The sequence below is a fragment of the Macadamia integrifolia genome, chromosome 9, assembly GCF_013358625.1.
Source record: "Macadamia integrifolia cultivar HAES 741 chromosome 9, SCU_Mint_v3, whole genome shotgun sequence".
Taxonomy (NCBI): Eukaryota; Viridiplantae; Streptophyta; class Magnoliopsida; order Proteales; family Proteaceae; genus Macadamia; species Macadamia integrifolia.
Window position 1 is genome coordinate 35,773,394 of NC_056565.1, and position 14,572 is coordinate 35,787,965.

At 39.3% G+C, this 14,572-nt stretch overlaps 1 long non-coding RNA gene and 1 pseudogene across 1 annotated transcript; one reads left to right on the forward strand and one right to left on the reverse strand.

Moving 5' to 3' along the window:
- Positions 1-743: 743 nt before the first annotated feature.
- On the reverse strand, positions 744-3,809 carry LOC122090128. The gene is made up of 2 exons (XR_006143419.1): positions 1,325-3,809; positions 744-1,175 (listed from the first exon to the last, which is right to left on the reverse strand). It is a non-coding gene; the product is annotated as an uncharacterized LOC122090128 (long non-coding RNA).
- A 6,192-nt stretch (positions 3,810-10,001) lies between these two features.
- Positions 10,002-12,692, forward strand: LOC122089755 (annotated as a pseudogene).
- Positions 12,693-14,572: the final 1,880 nt, after the last annotated feature.

Genomic DNA, 14,572 nt, shown 5'->3' on the forward strand with positions numbered 1-14,572 from the left:
CTGTATCACCTCTTCACTACCAGAAGTCTCAGTGAAGAGTTGAGAAGTAAGCATCTGTTTCACAAAAGATCACATCCATGGAAAAAAAGAGCCACTGAGAGGTGGATGATAGCATCGGTATCCCTTCTGAGTGGGAGAGTAGCTAACGAAAATATACCTGAGGCCACGATGGTTAAGCTTGCCAGGAAGTTGAAGATTACAAATAAAGCAAACACAACCAGACACCTTAAGTGGAACAACAAAAGTACAAGACCCAGGTAACAAATCAATGAAACTCTTAAATATGAGCATACATGAAGGCATGCTATTGATGAGATAGGAAACACTAAGGATTACCTCACTCCAAAAAGGAAGCGGTACCTACATCTCAAACATCAAGGAACGAGCAACCTCAAAAAGATATGGACTTACGTTTTGCCGCCCCAATTTACTCTGGGATAACCGCACAACTGGTTTGATGGATGATCCCATGACCAACCAAATAGGATTGGAAGGAACCATCCATATACTCCCTGCCATTATCAGTACGGATGATCTTGATCTTAGCATCAAACTGAGTCCTAACCATGCAATGAAATTCCCGAAAGCACTGAGACACCTCCACTTTTATGATACAATAAATAAATACATGTATTACAATCAATAAAAGTAATAAACCATTTATTTCCAAAAAAAGAGACATGGAGGACAGGGCCCCAAACATCAAAATAAATCAAAGAAAAATGAATAATACTTCTATTATCAGAAATAGGATAAACATTCCGAGTTTGTTTGGCCAAAACACACGTATCACAAGTAAACTAGTACACACTACAATGTCTAACCAAAGTAGAAAATAATTTAGATAAAGTGCCCCATGGGGGTGACCCAGACGATGATGCAACCCAAAAACTCTGAAAGTGCTAAATCAGAAGATTTGTGTAGAGCCCGTGAGGGACCAATGTCCAGGTAATAGAGACCACCACTCATTCTACCATTGCCAATCATTGCCCCCATCGCCAAGTCTTGAAATACATAGTGAGTAGGAAAGAAAGTGACTTTATAGTCCAAATCTTTAGTAATACTAGCAGTAGACTATAAATTAGTAGAAAACTAAGGAACATCTAACACAGAGGACAAAGACAATGAAGGAGAGCACTAAATGGAACCCAATCCAATAATAGGGGAAAGGTAACCTGCATCAACAACACGAACTTTGGTATTACTTAAAAAGGGAAATAGGTAGTAAAAAAGGTATGCAAATCAGTCATGTCATCAGTAACCTTAGAGTCGATTATCTAAGCCCGGGGAGCAATAGATGCCCTATGACCATAGGATGTAGTACCTGAGTGTGCTGAGTAGGAGGTAGTGACTATTGGTAAAGAGGAGGCAATAGCAGCTATGGAGGATCCCATCTGAGTCGGCATATGATGAAGCATAGCCATCTCATCAGTAGAGATTGAGGATTCTGTCACAGTCGAGCTATCAGAATCGGTTGTAGTCTTAGATTGATTGGCTAGAGTGTTCTTCCCATGACCCTGATTACGACCATAAGTGTTGCTGGAATGTCCATGAAGCTTCCAACATGTCTCCCTGGCATGCCGCTCCTTACCACAGTAGTCACATTTAACAACCGATTTATTAGTAGAGAATGGGTTAGCAGTTTGTGAACCAATAGCAGTAGTAGAAATCAGAGCAGAACAATCCTAAGAAATAGGCTATAGCATACTTCGATTGATGTTGCTCCTCAACCTAAATTATGGAATAGGCCTCCTTAAGAGTGGGTGAAGTATCATAATTGAGCAAATTAGCCCTAATCTGATCTTATTCCACATTGATACTTACTAGAAAATCATAAAATGCCAAGCTCTTCCTCAGGCTTCTTAAACCCAACAACATCAATCTCACAACCAGGTTGATAAATCTCATAATAGTCAACTCATTCTATATACCCTGCAGATCAGAGTAATATTGAACCATAAAAATCTTCTTTTGAGTAGCTCGATGGACCTTTATCCTTAGTTCAAAACCCTGGGTACGTTTGCCCATGTGGAATAGGTGCCCTTAGCGGCCTTCTATATCATATCAGTAGAATTAAGTAACAGATATTTTCGAGCAATAAAAGGAGACATAGAATTAATAAGATAAGACATTACCATCCAATTTGCAGCATCCCATTTATCCTGAGTAGAACCAACACTAATAAGGTGTACCAAATCACCTATGAGAAATCTAGCATAACCGTGACCAACAATCGATAGGTAGTAAGATCAAGATCATATCAGATAATTGCTCCCATCTGGATTAATGGTGCTAATAGGGAAGAGACTAGAGAGGATGGTCATGATTAGAGGAACGACCCCTCCTTGAGTAACTGATCTTCCATAATCTTCAGATGCCATGGGTGTAGATTCAATAAACAATCACAAGAAAGCCACAAATCTAGATTTAAATAAGCATAGTGATCTGGATCACGAACCGAGACAAACAAGAGCCCCCGGTAAGAAAACACTCACAAACAAGGGAGAAAGCCTAAAAAAGATAAAATCTCCCACTAAAGGGAAACCACAAGAGAGAGAGAGAGAGAGAGAGAGAGAGAGAGAGAGAGAGAGAGAGAGAGAGAGAGTAGGGTTAGGTTTGGGGTTAGATCTAAGGATAGGGTTTAGCTATGCATAGAAAGAGTGGCAATGGCTGGTTTAACACAAAGCGAGAGAGAGAAAGGGGGTGGTGGTGGTTGCTGGTTCAGTGCAAAAGGGAGAGAGAGAGTGGCGGTGGCTGGTTTAGCACAAGGGAGAGAGGAGATTGACGAGGGCCACGGCAGCGGCTGTGGCTAGTTTAGGGCAAAAGAGGGAGAGGAAGGTGGTGGCGGTGATGCAAAGGAGAGAGGGTGGCCGTGGTTGGATGGGAAGCGTAGGAAGGGGTTAGGGCGATGGAAGGGAGAAGAAAGGTAATGGGGAATGGGATTTAGGGTTGTGAGCAAACCTACTCTGACACCATGAATAATTAGGGAAATTTGGACTTGTGCATTAATGAGCACAATCCTTTCTTATTTATGATGAAATACAAACCCAAGAGGGCTTAAGGGTTCGTTTGGATTTAACCTCTAAAACCTTTTATTACAATATAACTCATTATTCAACAGAAGGCATTCTGCCATAACTTTGCACAATTATCATGTGTAATGATGGTTACCTAAATAAGGATGATTAGGGCCTAAGTTTCAACAAACCCTTGACCTTCTTTACAAAAGTCGAAACAAATTTTTTTTGTTGTTTCTTATTTCCTTTCCTCCATTGGATAGCCAAACAATAATCTTCCTTGCCGTCTTCCTCCATCAAACTTAATCCAAGGTTTCTCTTCCAAGCCAAGTTATATCTCCATATCTTCACTCTATAACTATCATTTATTTCTTTTCTCTTTGTGGGCATCGATCATTAGATTTCAACTCTTTTTCTGTCTTTCACAAACCTATTCCATTCTTCGAGAAAGACAAAACATTGGCTGCTTTTCTATAACAGCTATCTTCGATTTGAGAAGAAAGCTATCTTCAATTTGAAGTCTTAACAGCTGTATAGGGCTCACCAAACGTAAATAGGGAAGCACCACATGCACCAAGGGGCCTTGGGAAAGGAGTATCAAAATCAAGCTCGAGAAGAGAGTGAAAGGCTGCATTACCTCCCATATGAGGTTTCGTTGAAATGCCACGAACAATGATCTTTCTGAACTTTCTTTGTGAAAATCCGCATTAGAAATAAATAACAAACTAGAGTTAGAAGATTTAAACAGCAGAAGAAAGGTTGTGCCTCCTTTCTCAAGGAGAAAAAAGTGAGCCTTAGTCACTCCATACTACAAGAATGGGTTCCAGATGTTGGCTATATATAGGCCACATCAAATCTTCCATTTCTTAACTCCAATTCTCACTTGTGCCTGTGTGAGTACATGTATCTCTGCTTAGGATTAGGTTCCAACCAAGTTTCTACTAAAGAAATCCATCAAATCCTAAGGGCTGGAAATGCATCAAATCCAGCTATACATGTTTCTACTCATGGAAATCCATCAAATCTAAAGGGCTGGAAATACATCAAATCCAACCAGGTTTTTATTAATAAAGGGTTTCTACTTATGGAAATCCATCAACTCCAACTAAGTTTCTACTCATGAAAATAATCAAATCTCATGGCTGGAAATACATCAATTACAGCTGGTTTTCTACTTATGGAAATCCATCAAATCCTTAGGGTTGGAAATGCATCAAATCCAGCTAGGTTTCTACTCACCTAAAATTATAGTGAAGATGCTGGTTTTACAGTCCTGGGATGAGTTGGTTTCCACCCCAATTTCTATTTTTATTTTTATTCTTTGATTATTACTATTATTTTTTAATTAAAAAAAAAAAAGACATCAACCTAATCACTTACCATCATGTTCAACTTCCTAAACATAGAAATGTCCAAAAGTAATTTAAAAGATCCTCAAGGCTAGATCATACTATCAATCTTTGGGAAAATAGACACCAAGCTAGTAGAATTAGTTACCAATTGCAACACCTTATACTTATTTTGTATTGCGACAAAGGTCCCTTGAGCAAGTGCCCTGATTTCCTTTTCAATATTGTCCCACTTACAACATCTTATACTTATTTTGTATTGACAGTAATGAAGATCCCTTTGAGCATGCGCCACAAACACAGGGGCTGCAAAATGACCACCATGCTCCTCTTGGGGCATGGACCTCTATGTCTAGGCGTAGGGGCTGCTCTCAGACAAAATACACTTGCCCTATGTTTAATTTCTCGTTTATTCTTTTCATCTTTGGGCCTTTTTTTTTTCCTCATAGCTCTACTACCTCACACCCGATACACTTTAGCTATTTTTGCCCTTTATTTCTTTCTGATTAGGTTGCAACCATTTATTGTGCATGCAAACTCGGTCACATTACATCGGCTTCTATTTTCTAGCAAAAAAAAAAAAAAAAAGGGATTTAACAACTTTTCATTGATAAAGGATGAAAAAAAGGAAAGCTTGTAGAGAACAAGAGTTTGGCTACTGCAATCAAATTTATGCTTCCACCTCCGCATGTTTTCTCTTTCTGTCCCTCTTTTTGCTTCTCTCTTCCTCTAGTGACTCTGTAATTCCCTCTTCTCTCATTCACTCACCGCTCACCATAGAGGATTTTTGTACATGGTGTCTGGGGTTTAGTATCGTTTTTTAGTTATTTTCTATGTTTTCTCTCCTTACAAACTTTCCTTTTGGAGATTTAAGGATGATTTCTACTTCTTCCTCCTTCGTTTGTTCTTTTGTTCCTTCCTCTTTCCATATATTAACTTGATCTTGAGTGGTGTATCTATTTTAATCTCGTTAGCATTCCTTTTCTTTGCTCTCTCTTATTTCTTCTTCCTAGAGTTTTCACCCTCTCATGCATGATTGTAGACAGCTCATTTTATCATCACCCCGACGATGATGACCTTTGGATACTGCACTCTCAATCCCCCTCCCAAATTTCCACTAATCCCTGACTCCCAACTATGCACTCTCATTGATCCATTTGGCTAGCAATGTTGTGGATCCTCATAGACTTGCACTGTGGATCCACAACCTGCTTTAAGGATCTGCAATACATCTCGATCCATAGTGTGCGGAGGGGAATGGTCCCATACTTGGTAGAATTTTCCCACTTCCCTTATGCGATTTACCATTTGATATATATCAGGAATACAGAAAAATGTATTTCTTTTTATGAATTTCGGCTGTTATCACCTTCTTATGGGGTAATATCGGTTTGATGTCTTATTGGTTTCCATGCATTCAATTTGGTTTCAATCTCATAAAACTCCAGTCCAAGACATGATCCAATAAGCTTATATCATATTTGTTTGGATTGATTTGGTTCACCTAATTTGAAGGAAGACAGCAATTTAATGACCGAATTATCCCTAGAAGGTACAACTCAAGCATGACATGGAAACAACCTTTTTGCAGCTGTGATTACTAAATCTGTTACTTTTTCGTCCACTGATCTTTTTGGCTGCCTAGAAGTTCACCTCCGCCCCTAGTGGCATGAAATATCTCCGCCTAAGTGGCATGATTTCCTACCTCTTCTTCCTCTATAAGTGTTTTCTTTGCACTTGTTTCAGCCATGATCCTTAGTAACTTTGTTATTGTAAGAATGCAGTTTTGTTTTGAATTTTGAATCAATACTTTTGCATTGGTTCTCATTGATTTTATAAGTAAAGGATATTACACATATGTGGGGTTGTTACAAGAAACCACGGATAATAGATCAGGTTGTTGTGTACAATGGATATCCATAAGAACTGTTCAACCCTTGAGAAGATAAGGGTTGAGGTTGTTGTGTACAATTGAACTTCTTAAGAGAAGCGGTCAACCCTTAAGAACCGGTCAAATGGTGAATTCTGATATCATCCCCCCTCAAACTGATGAAGGTGGTAACCACAACAGTTTGTCTCGATGATGATGAAATAAGTCCGATGCCAATCCCTTTTTGAAGATATCTGTTAATTGGTTGCTGGATCTGCCAAATTTAACTTGGATCTTGTTGTTGATGACCAAGTCATGAACGAAGTAATAGTCAACTTCGATGTGTTTGGTAATGGCATGAAGTACTAGATTTTCCGTCATCTATGTTGCTGATGTATTGTCACAGTATATAACCATTGGAAGGTGGACTTTGAAATTAAAGTCAGCCAAAAGATATGAGATCCATTGCATTTCTAATACAATAACAACCAATGCTTTGTATTCTGCTTTTGAGCTTGATTGAGATACCGTAGGCTATCTCTTGGATCCCCAAGAGATGAGATTAGGGCCAAGGTAGGTACAAAAACCCATGGTAGAGCGGCGAGTATTTGGGCAGCCTGCCCAATCTGCATCGGAGAATGCAAGGACAAGTTTGAGGGGTCCTAGTTTGAATGATATTCCTGCACCTACAGTGTAATTGACAAAATGTAGGATGCATTTATCTTCTTGGAGATGATCAGAGGTTGGAGAATGCATATGTTGACACACTTGTCTGACTGGATAAGAGACATCGGGGCATGTCATAGTGAGGTATTGTAGAGCTCCAACAATCTTTCGATACTCATGGGGGACTGGAAGAGGATCACCCAGTTTAGAGGATAGTTTGGAACCAATGGCAACAGGGGTGGTACACAATTTGCATCCAGTCATGCCAGCTCGTTGTAGAAGATCAAAAGCATATTTGGCCTGTGAGAGAACAAGGCCAAATGAGGACCGATGTACTTCGATGCCCAAAAAATAGTGAAGGTCACCCAAAATTAGTCATTGCAAATTCTTTTCCATGGTTGCGAATGAGCGAGTCTGTCAAATCCCTTGTAATGATGATGTCATCAACATATAAAACCAGAACAACCCTTGGGTGAGTGGAACGTAAACAAAGATGTATCAGCCAAGCTTTGTTTAAATCCAGTTTGAAGGAGATAACCATTGAACTGGTTGAACCAGGCCCTAGGTGCTTGTCGAAGACCATAAAGGGCTTTGTGCAATTTGCAAACATATGATTGCCTAATATGATCAATAAATCCAGGAGCTTGCTGCATGAATACCTCTTCTTGTAGGTTACTATGTAGAAAGGCATTTTTGACGTCAAGCTATCTTATATGCCAACTACATGAAACTGCAATAGTAAGTACATTATAGATTGTCGTTGGTTTCACCACTGGACTGAAAATGTCCCTGAAATCAATACCTGGCTGCTGGTGATAGCCTTTGGCTATGGGCCTCGCTTTATAGCATTGAATGGATCCATCACTGTGTGTCTTGATCCGGTATACCCATTTGCACCTACAATGTTCATGCTTGGAGAATGGGGTACTAGAGACCATGTTTTGTTGGAGATAAGAGCATCATACTTAGTTTGCATAGCACTTACCCATTTAGGATCATGACTTGCTTCTTTGAATGTGGTGGGTTCATGTAGGGGGAGGACAGTGGAAGTGGTAGTGTTAAAAGCATGGGATATGGGATGGCATGTGTGAAGAAGTGAGAAGGGTTGTTTTATTGGGTTAGTACCATTTTGGCATCTAGTTATCATGTGATGGGTGGGTTGTGTTGGCGGTGGTGGTGTTGGTTGGATTGGTGTTCTGTGTGGTGGTGGTGGTGGTGGTGGTGGTAGGGTTTGTGATGGAGACTGTAGCTAAGGAATATGCATGGAAATGATTTGGGGTCCAATTTGTTCTCTTGGTAAGGACCTAGATAAGGGAAACAACCAAATGCCCTCATAAAGCTATAGTCTAGCTTAGTTCCAAATAATACTTCATGTGGTGTTTGATGCTATAATATCGGTGTAGGCAACCGATTGATGATGTATACAATGGCATTGAATGCTTCAAGCCAGTACTGTGGTGGTAACTGAGCTTGAAATAATAGTGAAAGCCCCATTTCAGTGACATGCCGATGTTAACACTCAACCATACCATTTTGTTGTTGTGTGTCGGGCATGAAAAGCGAGACACAATATTTGACTCATCAGGAAATTGTTTGAAGGGCCCTTCTGTGAGTTCAAGTGCACCGTCAGTTTGAAAATATTTGACTGAGTGATAGTAGATTTTTAGCCATTGCTTTGAAGTGCTTGAAATAGTGGATAACCTCTGACTTTGAAACAAGAGGGTATAGCCATGTGAAACGGCTAAACTCAACAATAAAAATAATGACAAAGAAGAAGCTTCATGGGTAAGAAGCTTTGCTCAGAGGTCAATAAAGGTAATGGGTGGGTTCATGTTTTCAATGGTAATGACAAAGCGGGTATATTCTGGACCAAGACCATTGAGAGTGTAGCCAACAAGATCTGGATCAGTTACTTGGTCGTCAATTGCCACGAGAGAATCAACCAAGGATTTGAGCTGATGGAGGTGGTCGGTGATGGTGGATGATCCTTTTGTGATTGTTTGCAGTTCAGAATGAATGTATGATTTTTGTGCCATAGATTGCTGCTTAAAAAGAGAGGCAAGGGCATCCCACATTGCCTTTGTGGTTTTGATGTCGTGGATATGGTAGCGGGATTTAGTGTTGGAGGTGTAGTTGTGGTGGTTTTGGGTGGTGCTGCAGTTGTACCATTGCCAATGAGCTCACAACTTATAAAGATTGATTCAAGCTAATCATGCCAAAGAAGGTAATTATCGCCATCTAGTTCTAGCTTTACAACCACAAGATTGGAGAGGCTGTTGGTGTAAGTCGGAGGATTTAAGGGAGAACCTAGACCTCTGATACCATGAAAGAATGCAGTTTTGTCTTGAATTTTGAATCTATACGTTTGCATTGGTTCTCATTGATTTTATAAGTAAATGTTGTTACACATATGTGGGGTTGTTACAAGAAACCAGGTTTTTGTGTACAACGGATATCCATAAAAACCGTTCAACCCTTGAGAAGATAAGGGTTGAGGTTGTTGTGTACTTCTTAAGAGAAGCGGTCAACCCTTGAGAGCCGGTCAAATGGTGACTTCTGTTTTCATGTCTTGATGGTAACGATGTTGATGAAGGCGATGATAACGACGGCTTTGGCATTAGATTGAAACCCTTCTCCACTAAACTGTGGTTCCAAAAAATGAAAAAACCCCTTGGATCTCTCATCTCACACAAATCTTACTCTCAGAAGCTCTTCCAAGCCTAGAACCTCACTTACCATGATGAGCCTTGAGAAAGAATTCTCTCAGATCCAGTATGCAGGTGAATCCATCTCCAAGGTCGAAGAGTCCTCCACCCTCCTTTCATAGATTTGTCTCCTTCTTCAAAGCCTCTGCCCCTTTGATGAATAGTTGCTCCAAGATCTGTCTGATCTGACATTACAGTTCTATTCCATGGCTGCAAGGATGAGTTGCTCCTCTCCTCTCCTTGTTTTGCAGGATGGGTGTCCCATGACGAAGTTTAAGTATGATTTTGGCTTCAAGAAGGATGATGCGACCGAAGTTGCTGATGTAGCAGAGGCGAAGGATGGCGAGCTTGGAAGATAGCTCAGCACGACATTGTCGAGGTTGTTTTCTTAGAGATGGGTGGTGTTGAAGAAGGGTTTGAGGCCAGCAAGCTTCTCGAGCCTGTGATGGAGATCCAGACAATGGAAGATACAAGAGGGCTTATAGGCAACGACGACGACGACAATGATGATGTCGCAGGTCTCATAGAAGTAGACACCAGAGAATGCATTGTTAGTAGAGTAGTTGGCAGTCAAGTCACGGCCAATCTAGATCAGAGACTTTCTTGGCCATGTTCACAAGTGACATGCGGATTTTTCGGAATGTGGGGACCAACTAGTGTGTCGGCCATCATTGTTGAACAACATGGGTTTCTCCTACCATTCTCGCCCCTCTTGGTTGTTTTTCTCTAAAAGACGTGTGTCATATGTCTATATGTCTAATAAGCTGTGTCTATAACATTATTTTTAGGGTTTTTATTGGTTGTAACTATACCCTAGCTTGGAAGAGTCTGTCTATTGCATGTAAGACAGTGTGGTCATATTCCATTGGTTTTGGGTAAATAGTATCCAAACCTTGTATATCCCTGCCTTTTATCTATATGAATTTCTAATTACTAAAAAAAATAGTTTACTAAATTTGTTGGTTAGTGTTTTAAGAGTAAGGGCCTGTTTGGTATCGTTTCAGAAAAACGTTTCTACCATTTTTTCGTTCTATTGGAACAAAAAAACGCAAAAATCTGTTTAACAACCATATGATGTGTTTCAGTTTTTTTGAACCACAAGTTGGAAAAAAAATGATTTGCAAGAGGAAAGACGGAACGACATATTGTCGTTCTGTCTGACAATTTCGTTCCAAACTTGTTAAAAAAGGAACTTTCGTTCCCGATAATATACCCTCGCCTCCTGCGTGCTCAAGACTCCCCTCTCTGCCTCGTCACTTCTGACCTCTCTTCTCTCCCTTCTCTTGCTGTCGTGGGCGACACAGACGGTGACGACGAAGACCCTTTCCGGCCCACTGTCTTCTTCACTGCTTTCTCCACATGGTCTCTCGTGTCCAGCCCTCTATTTGCTCTCTCTTCCCTCTCCTTTTCCGGCCATCTTGCTGAACTAGAGCAAGCCCTTGACTCTTCTTCTTCCTCATCCTCTTCCTCTACGAGCTCCTCCGGAACGGGTGGCGTTGTCATTGTCGACAACCTTCGTGCTTATCTTCAAATCATCGACATGTCTTCCATATTGGGTATTGATTACGATATCTTTGATCACTCCTTTCAACTCGTCCGAGAATGTTCTTCTGCTACTTATTTGAGGAATTGCAGTGTGGAAGCATTTGCTACTGCTGCTCTTGTTTAGGCTATTAGGGAGGCTCAGGAGCTTAGGACACTCCCGGTATTTCTCTTTCGCTCTTCTTGTTTGTTCTTTGTTGGTGTTAATAGGTTGCAATCCCCTGAATGTGTGAGTGTGCCTCTGTCTATGAGGTGATGGCGTCCCCGCCCCCGCCCCCCCCCTAAACACCCCGGGGTAGACAGTTTTTTTGAAAATTGGGCGCCTTTTGTTTTATTCTTGTTTTGCTTAATTGGGTTGGCTTGGATTCATTTAGTATGAAATGGGTCGCTGAAGGTTTGTGATTTGGTGATCAGGAATTAAGAATTAAAAAAAAAAAACCTCATCAGAATCCTGTTCCGTAAGAAAGGGAGAAAGAATTGGGTCTACAAAGATTTGGTAGTTTAATTAACTATCAGCATTCTAGGCATTTCGTATCTTATTGGGGGAGTGGAAAGAGGGGGTTTTGGGTTGGGAGATGGTTTACCTGGGTCTATCATCTTATGGAGATTTCTGCTTCGGTTATTCCTTTCTAAATTTATTCTTGTTCTTATAATATTGTATCTAGGTTCTTATGTCTGTCCCCTAAGTTTGCATTGTCTCTTAGTTCTCCAGAATCTGTAAGGAAATTTTTATATAATGTCTATTTTGGTGGATGTAATAATTTATGGATGAATTAATAAAGTAGGGAAAGCATATAGTTCCTTCCTGTTGGTACTCTAGGATAATTCGTTGTATTTATTGATAGATGAGAGCATAGTGCTTCTCAGACCACCTTTCATCGATGTATATCTTTGCCTTCGCTCATATTAGGGATTGGAGCAACTCTAGGGAAACCCAGGAGTTAGTTTAGGTTTCTTTAATTCCAAATGAACCAACTTAAAGTGTGGGGAAGGGTAATATCATTCGCATTGTGCCATATGGAAATGCTTGGTAGTGGATTCTAGCTCTTGAAGTAGCTGAACTAGTTGATTGTTTCATATATAGTACAGAACAAACCTCCCTCCTTGTACTAATATCTGTTCTGGAACGTATCCAACTCTGTTTTTTGTTTGACAAAACAGGAAATCTCAATCGCCTCCAATGTTCCCCAAAAGGAGATTGGTAAATATATCAAGATATTGGGAGAAGCTCTGCAACTTAGTCAGCCCATTAACAACAACTCTATATCTGTCCACATGCCAAGGTTTTGCACTCTCCTCCAACTCAACAAGTCAGCCCAGGTATTTACCAGGGAAAGAAGATTATGATTCAGAAAACTCCCTTCAATCTTCATCAAGGTTGGATAACTTGCAAGAGGGCTCAACTCTCCCTGGCTACAAAATCTCATCTTGGGAGGTTTTAAGTCAGTAGCACAGTCGCTGGAATTTTCAACCTTTGCTCTTTATTTGCTTTGTTACTTTATTCGTCCTTTTGAAACAAATTTTTTTTTGTATGTAATACTTTATTGTCATATTTTAATGTTATTTCTGTAATTAATGACTTAAAAAAAAAAAAAAAAAAGTGTTTCTGAAACAAGCATAACCAAACGGCAAAACTGTCGGTTTTCTATTCTGAAACTGTTCCAGAAACAGATTCACCAAACAACCTTAAATCATTTAAAAACGGTGTTTCGACACAGAAACTGAAATTTCCATTTTTGACACAAAACGAAGTTTCTGGAACAGAAACGATACCAAACGGGTTCTAACAATATGGATTTAGAACTGGAATCAACATCTAGGTTTGACATTGGACGTTAAAATTATAGGGGTGTCAATTGGTTAGATTGGATCGGTTTTTATTTGGTTTCACTGGTTTTAATGTGAGAATGAGTGACTCAAAAAATAAGTATGCATCAGGTTTGGCTCAATTTTTGTTTAGTGTTGGTTTTTTATCGGTTTGGATTCAATTTATCTTATAAAAATATTCAGAAAAGATAAAAAATTATTTATTATTATTATTTTAAAATTTATTAGGTAATATTGTCTTCAGTACAATTTTTTAGGTTTGGTTCGATCACACAAAACCCCAGTCTGAGACATGATACAATAAGCTTATATTGTATTGGTTTGGATCGATTGCATTAGTTCGGACTAGAATTTTATAAACCTATTGAATTGAATAAAAAATATTCGGTTTAGTTTTTGTTTTAGAAAATGAACTTTCATTTTTTTTTTTTTTTTGGGGTAAAGAATTTGATTCGATTTTGATTTTAAACAAGAAAATGATGATTTAAATCAATCAAATCCAATGACGTGTACCTTATATAAATTGAACTTGAGCCAAATTTAATCTATATTAAATTCTATAAGTATGCTTCTTTGTTGAGTTGTATGAAGTTTTCTACTATGGGTTTCTTTGTTGGAATGTGTAAAAAAAGGTTGAAAAGTACTAGATTCAACATTGTAGGATTGTATCTTCATGAGGTTGTGATTTCTTTACCCATTTTATTATTTCATTGAGCTATTTCACTCAAACCAAATTACCAAAACTATAAAGGTATTGAATGAAACCGAAGCCAATTTGGGATCAATATGAGAGGTTTTCCTAGATGTAAGTAAATGGTTGGTGCTCCTTGCACTCTCATGGTAATAATCCTAACACTTTAGGTTTTAGTGTTTCATAATTTGCCACATGGTAGCACATAAATTGATAGAGTACTCCATGTCATATCTTTGATGTAATTTCAACTCATTGAGCATTTGCTAACAAAATAATGGTTGCCAAGGGAAATCTTCCCATTGGAATGCGTGAATTAAATATGCTCTTCAGATTGGAAGGCATTTTGCCTTGACTTTCCACAAGTATCATGTGTAATGATGATTATCTAATGGCCTGGGTTTCAAGTTTCAACAAACCCTAGCTTGACCAATAGTCTCTCGCTTGCCTTCTTTACAAAAAAAAGGAAAACAAATTCTTTTGCTGTTTCTTGTTTCCTTTCCTCCATTGGATGGCAAAACAATACTCTCTCTTGCCTTATTCCTCCATTAAACATAATCCAAGGTTTCTCTTCCAAGCCAAGTTGTAACTCCATATCTTCACTCTATAACTATCATTTATTTCTTCACTCTTTGTGGTTGCATCGATCATTATCTTTCAACTCTTTCTCCTTCTTTCACAAACCTATTCCGGCCATTCTTCGGGAAAGACAAAACATTGGCTGCTTTTCTAATAACCACTATCTTCGATCTGAGAAGAAAGCTATCTTTGATTTGAAGTCTAAACGGCAGGACAAGGCTTGCCAAATGTAAATAGGAAAGCGCCACACGCGTCAGAGGGCCTTAGAAAGGAGTTTCGAAATCAAACACGAGAAGAGAGTGAGAGTGTCCATTACCTCCTATAAG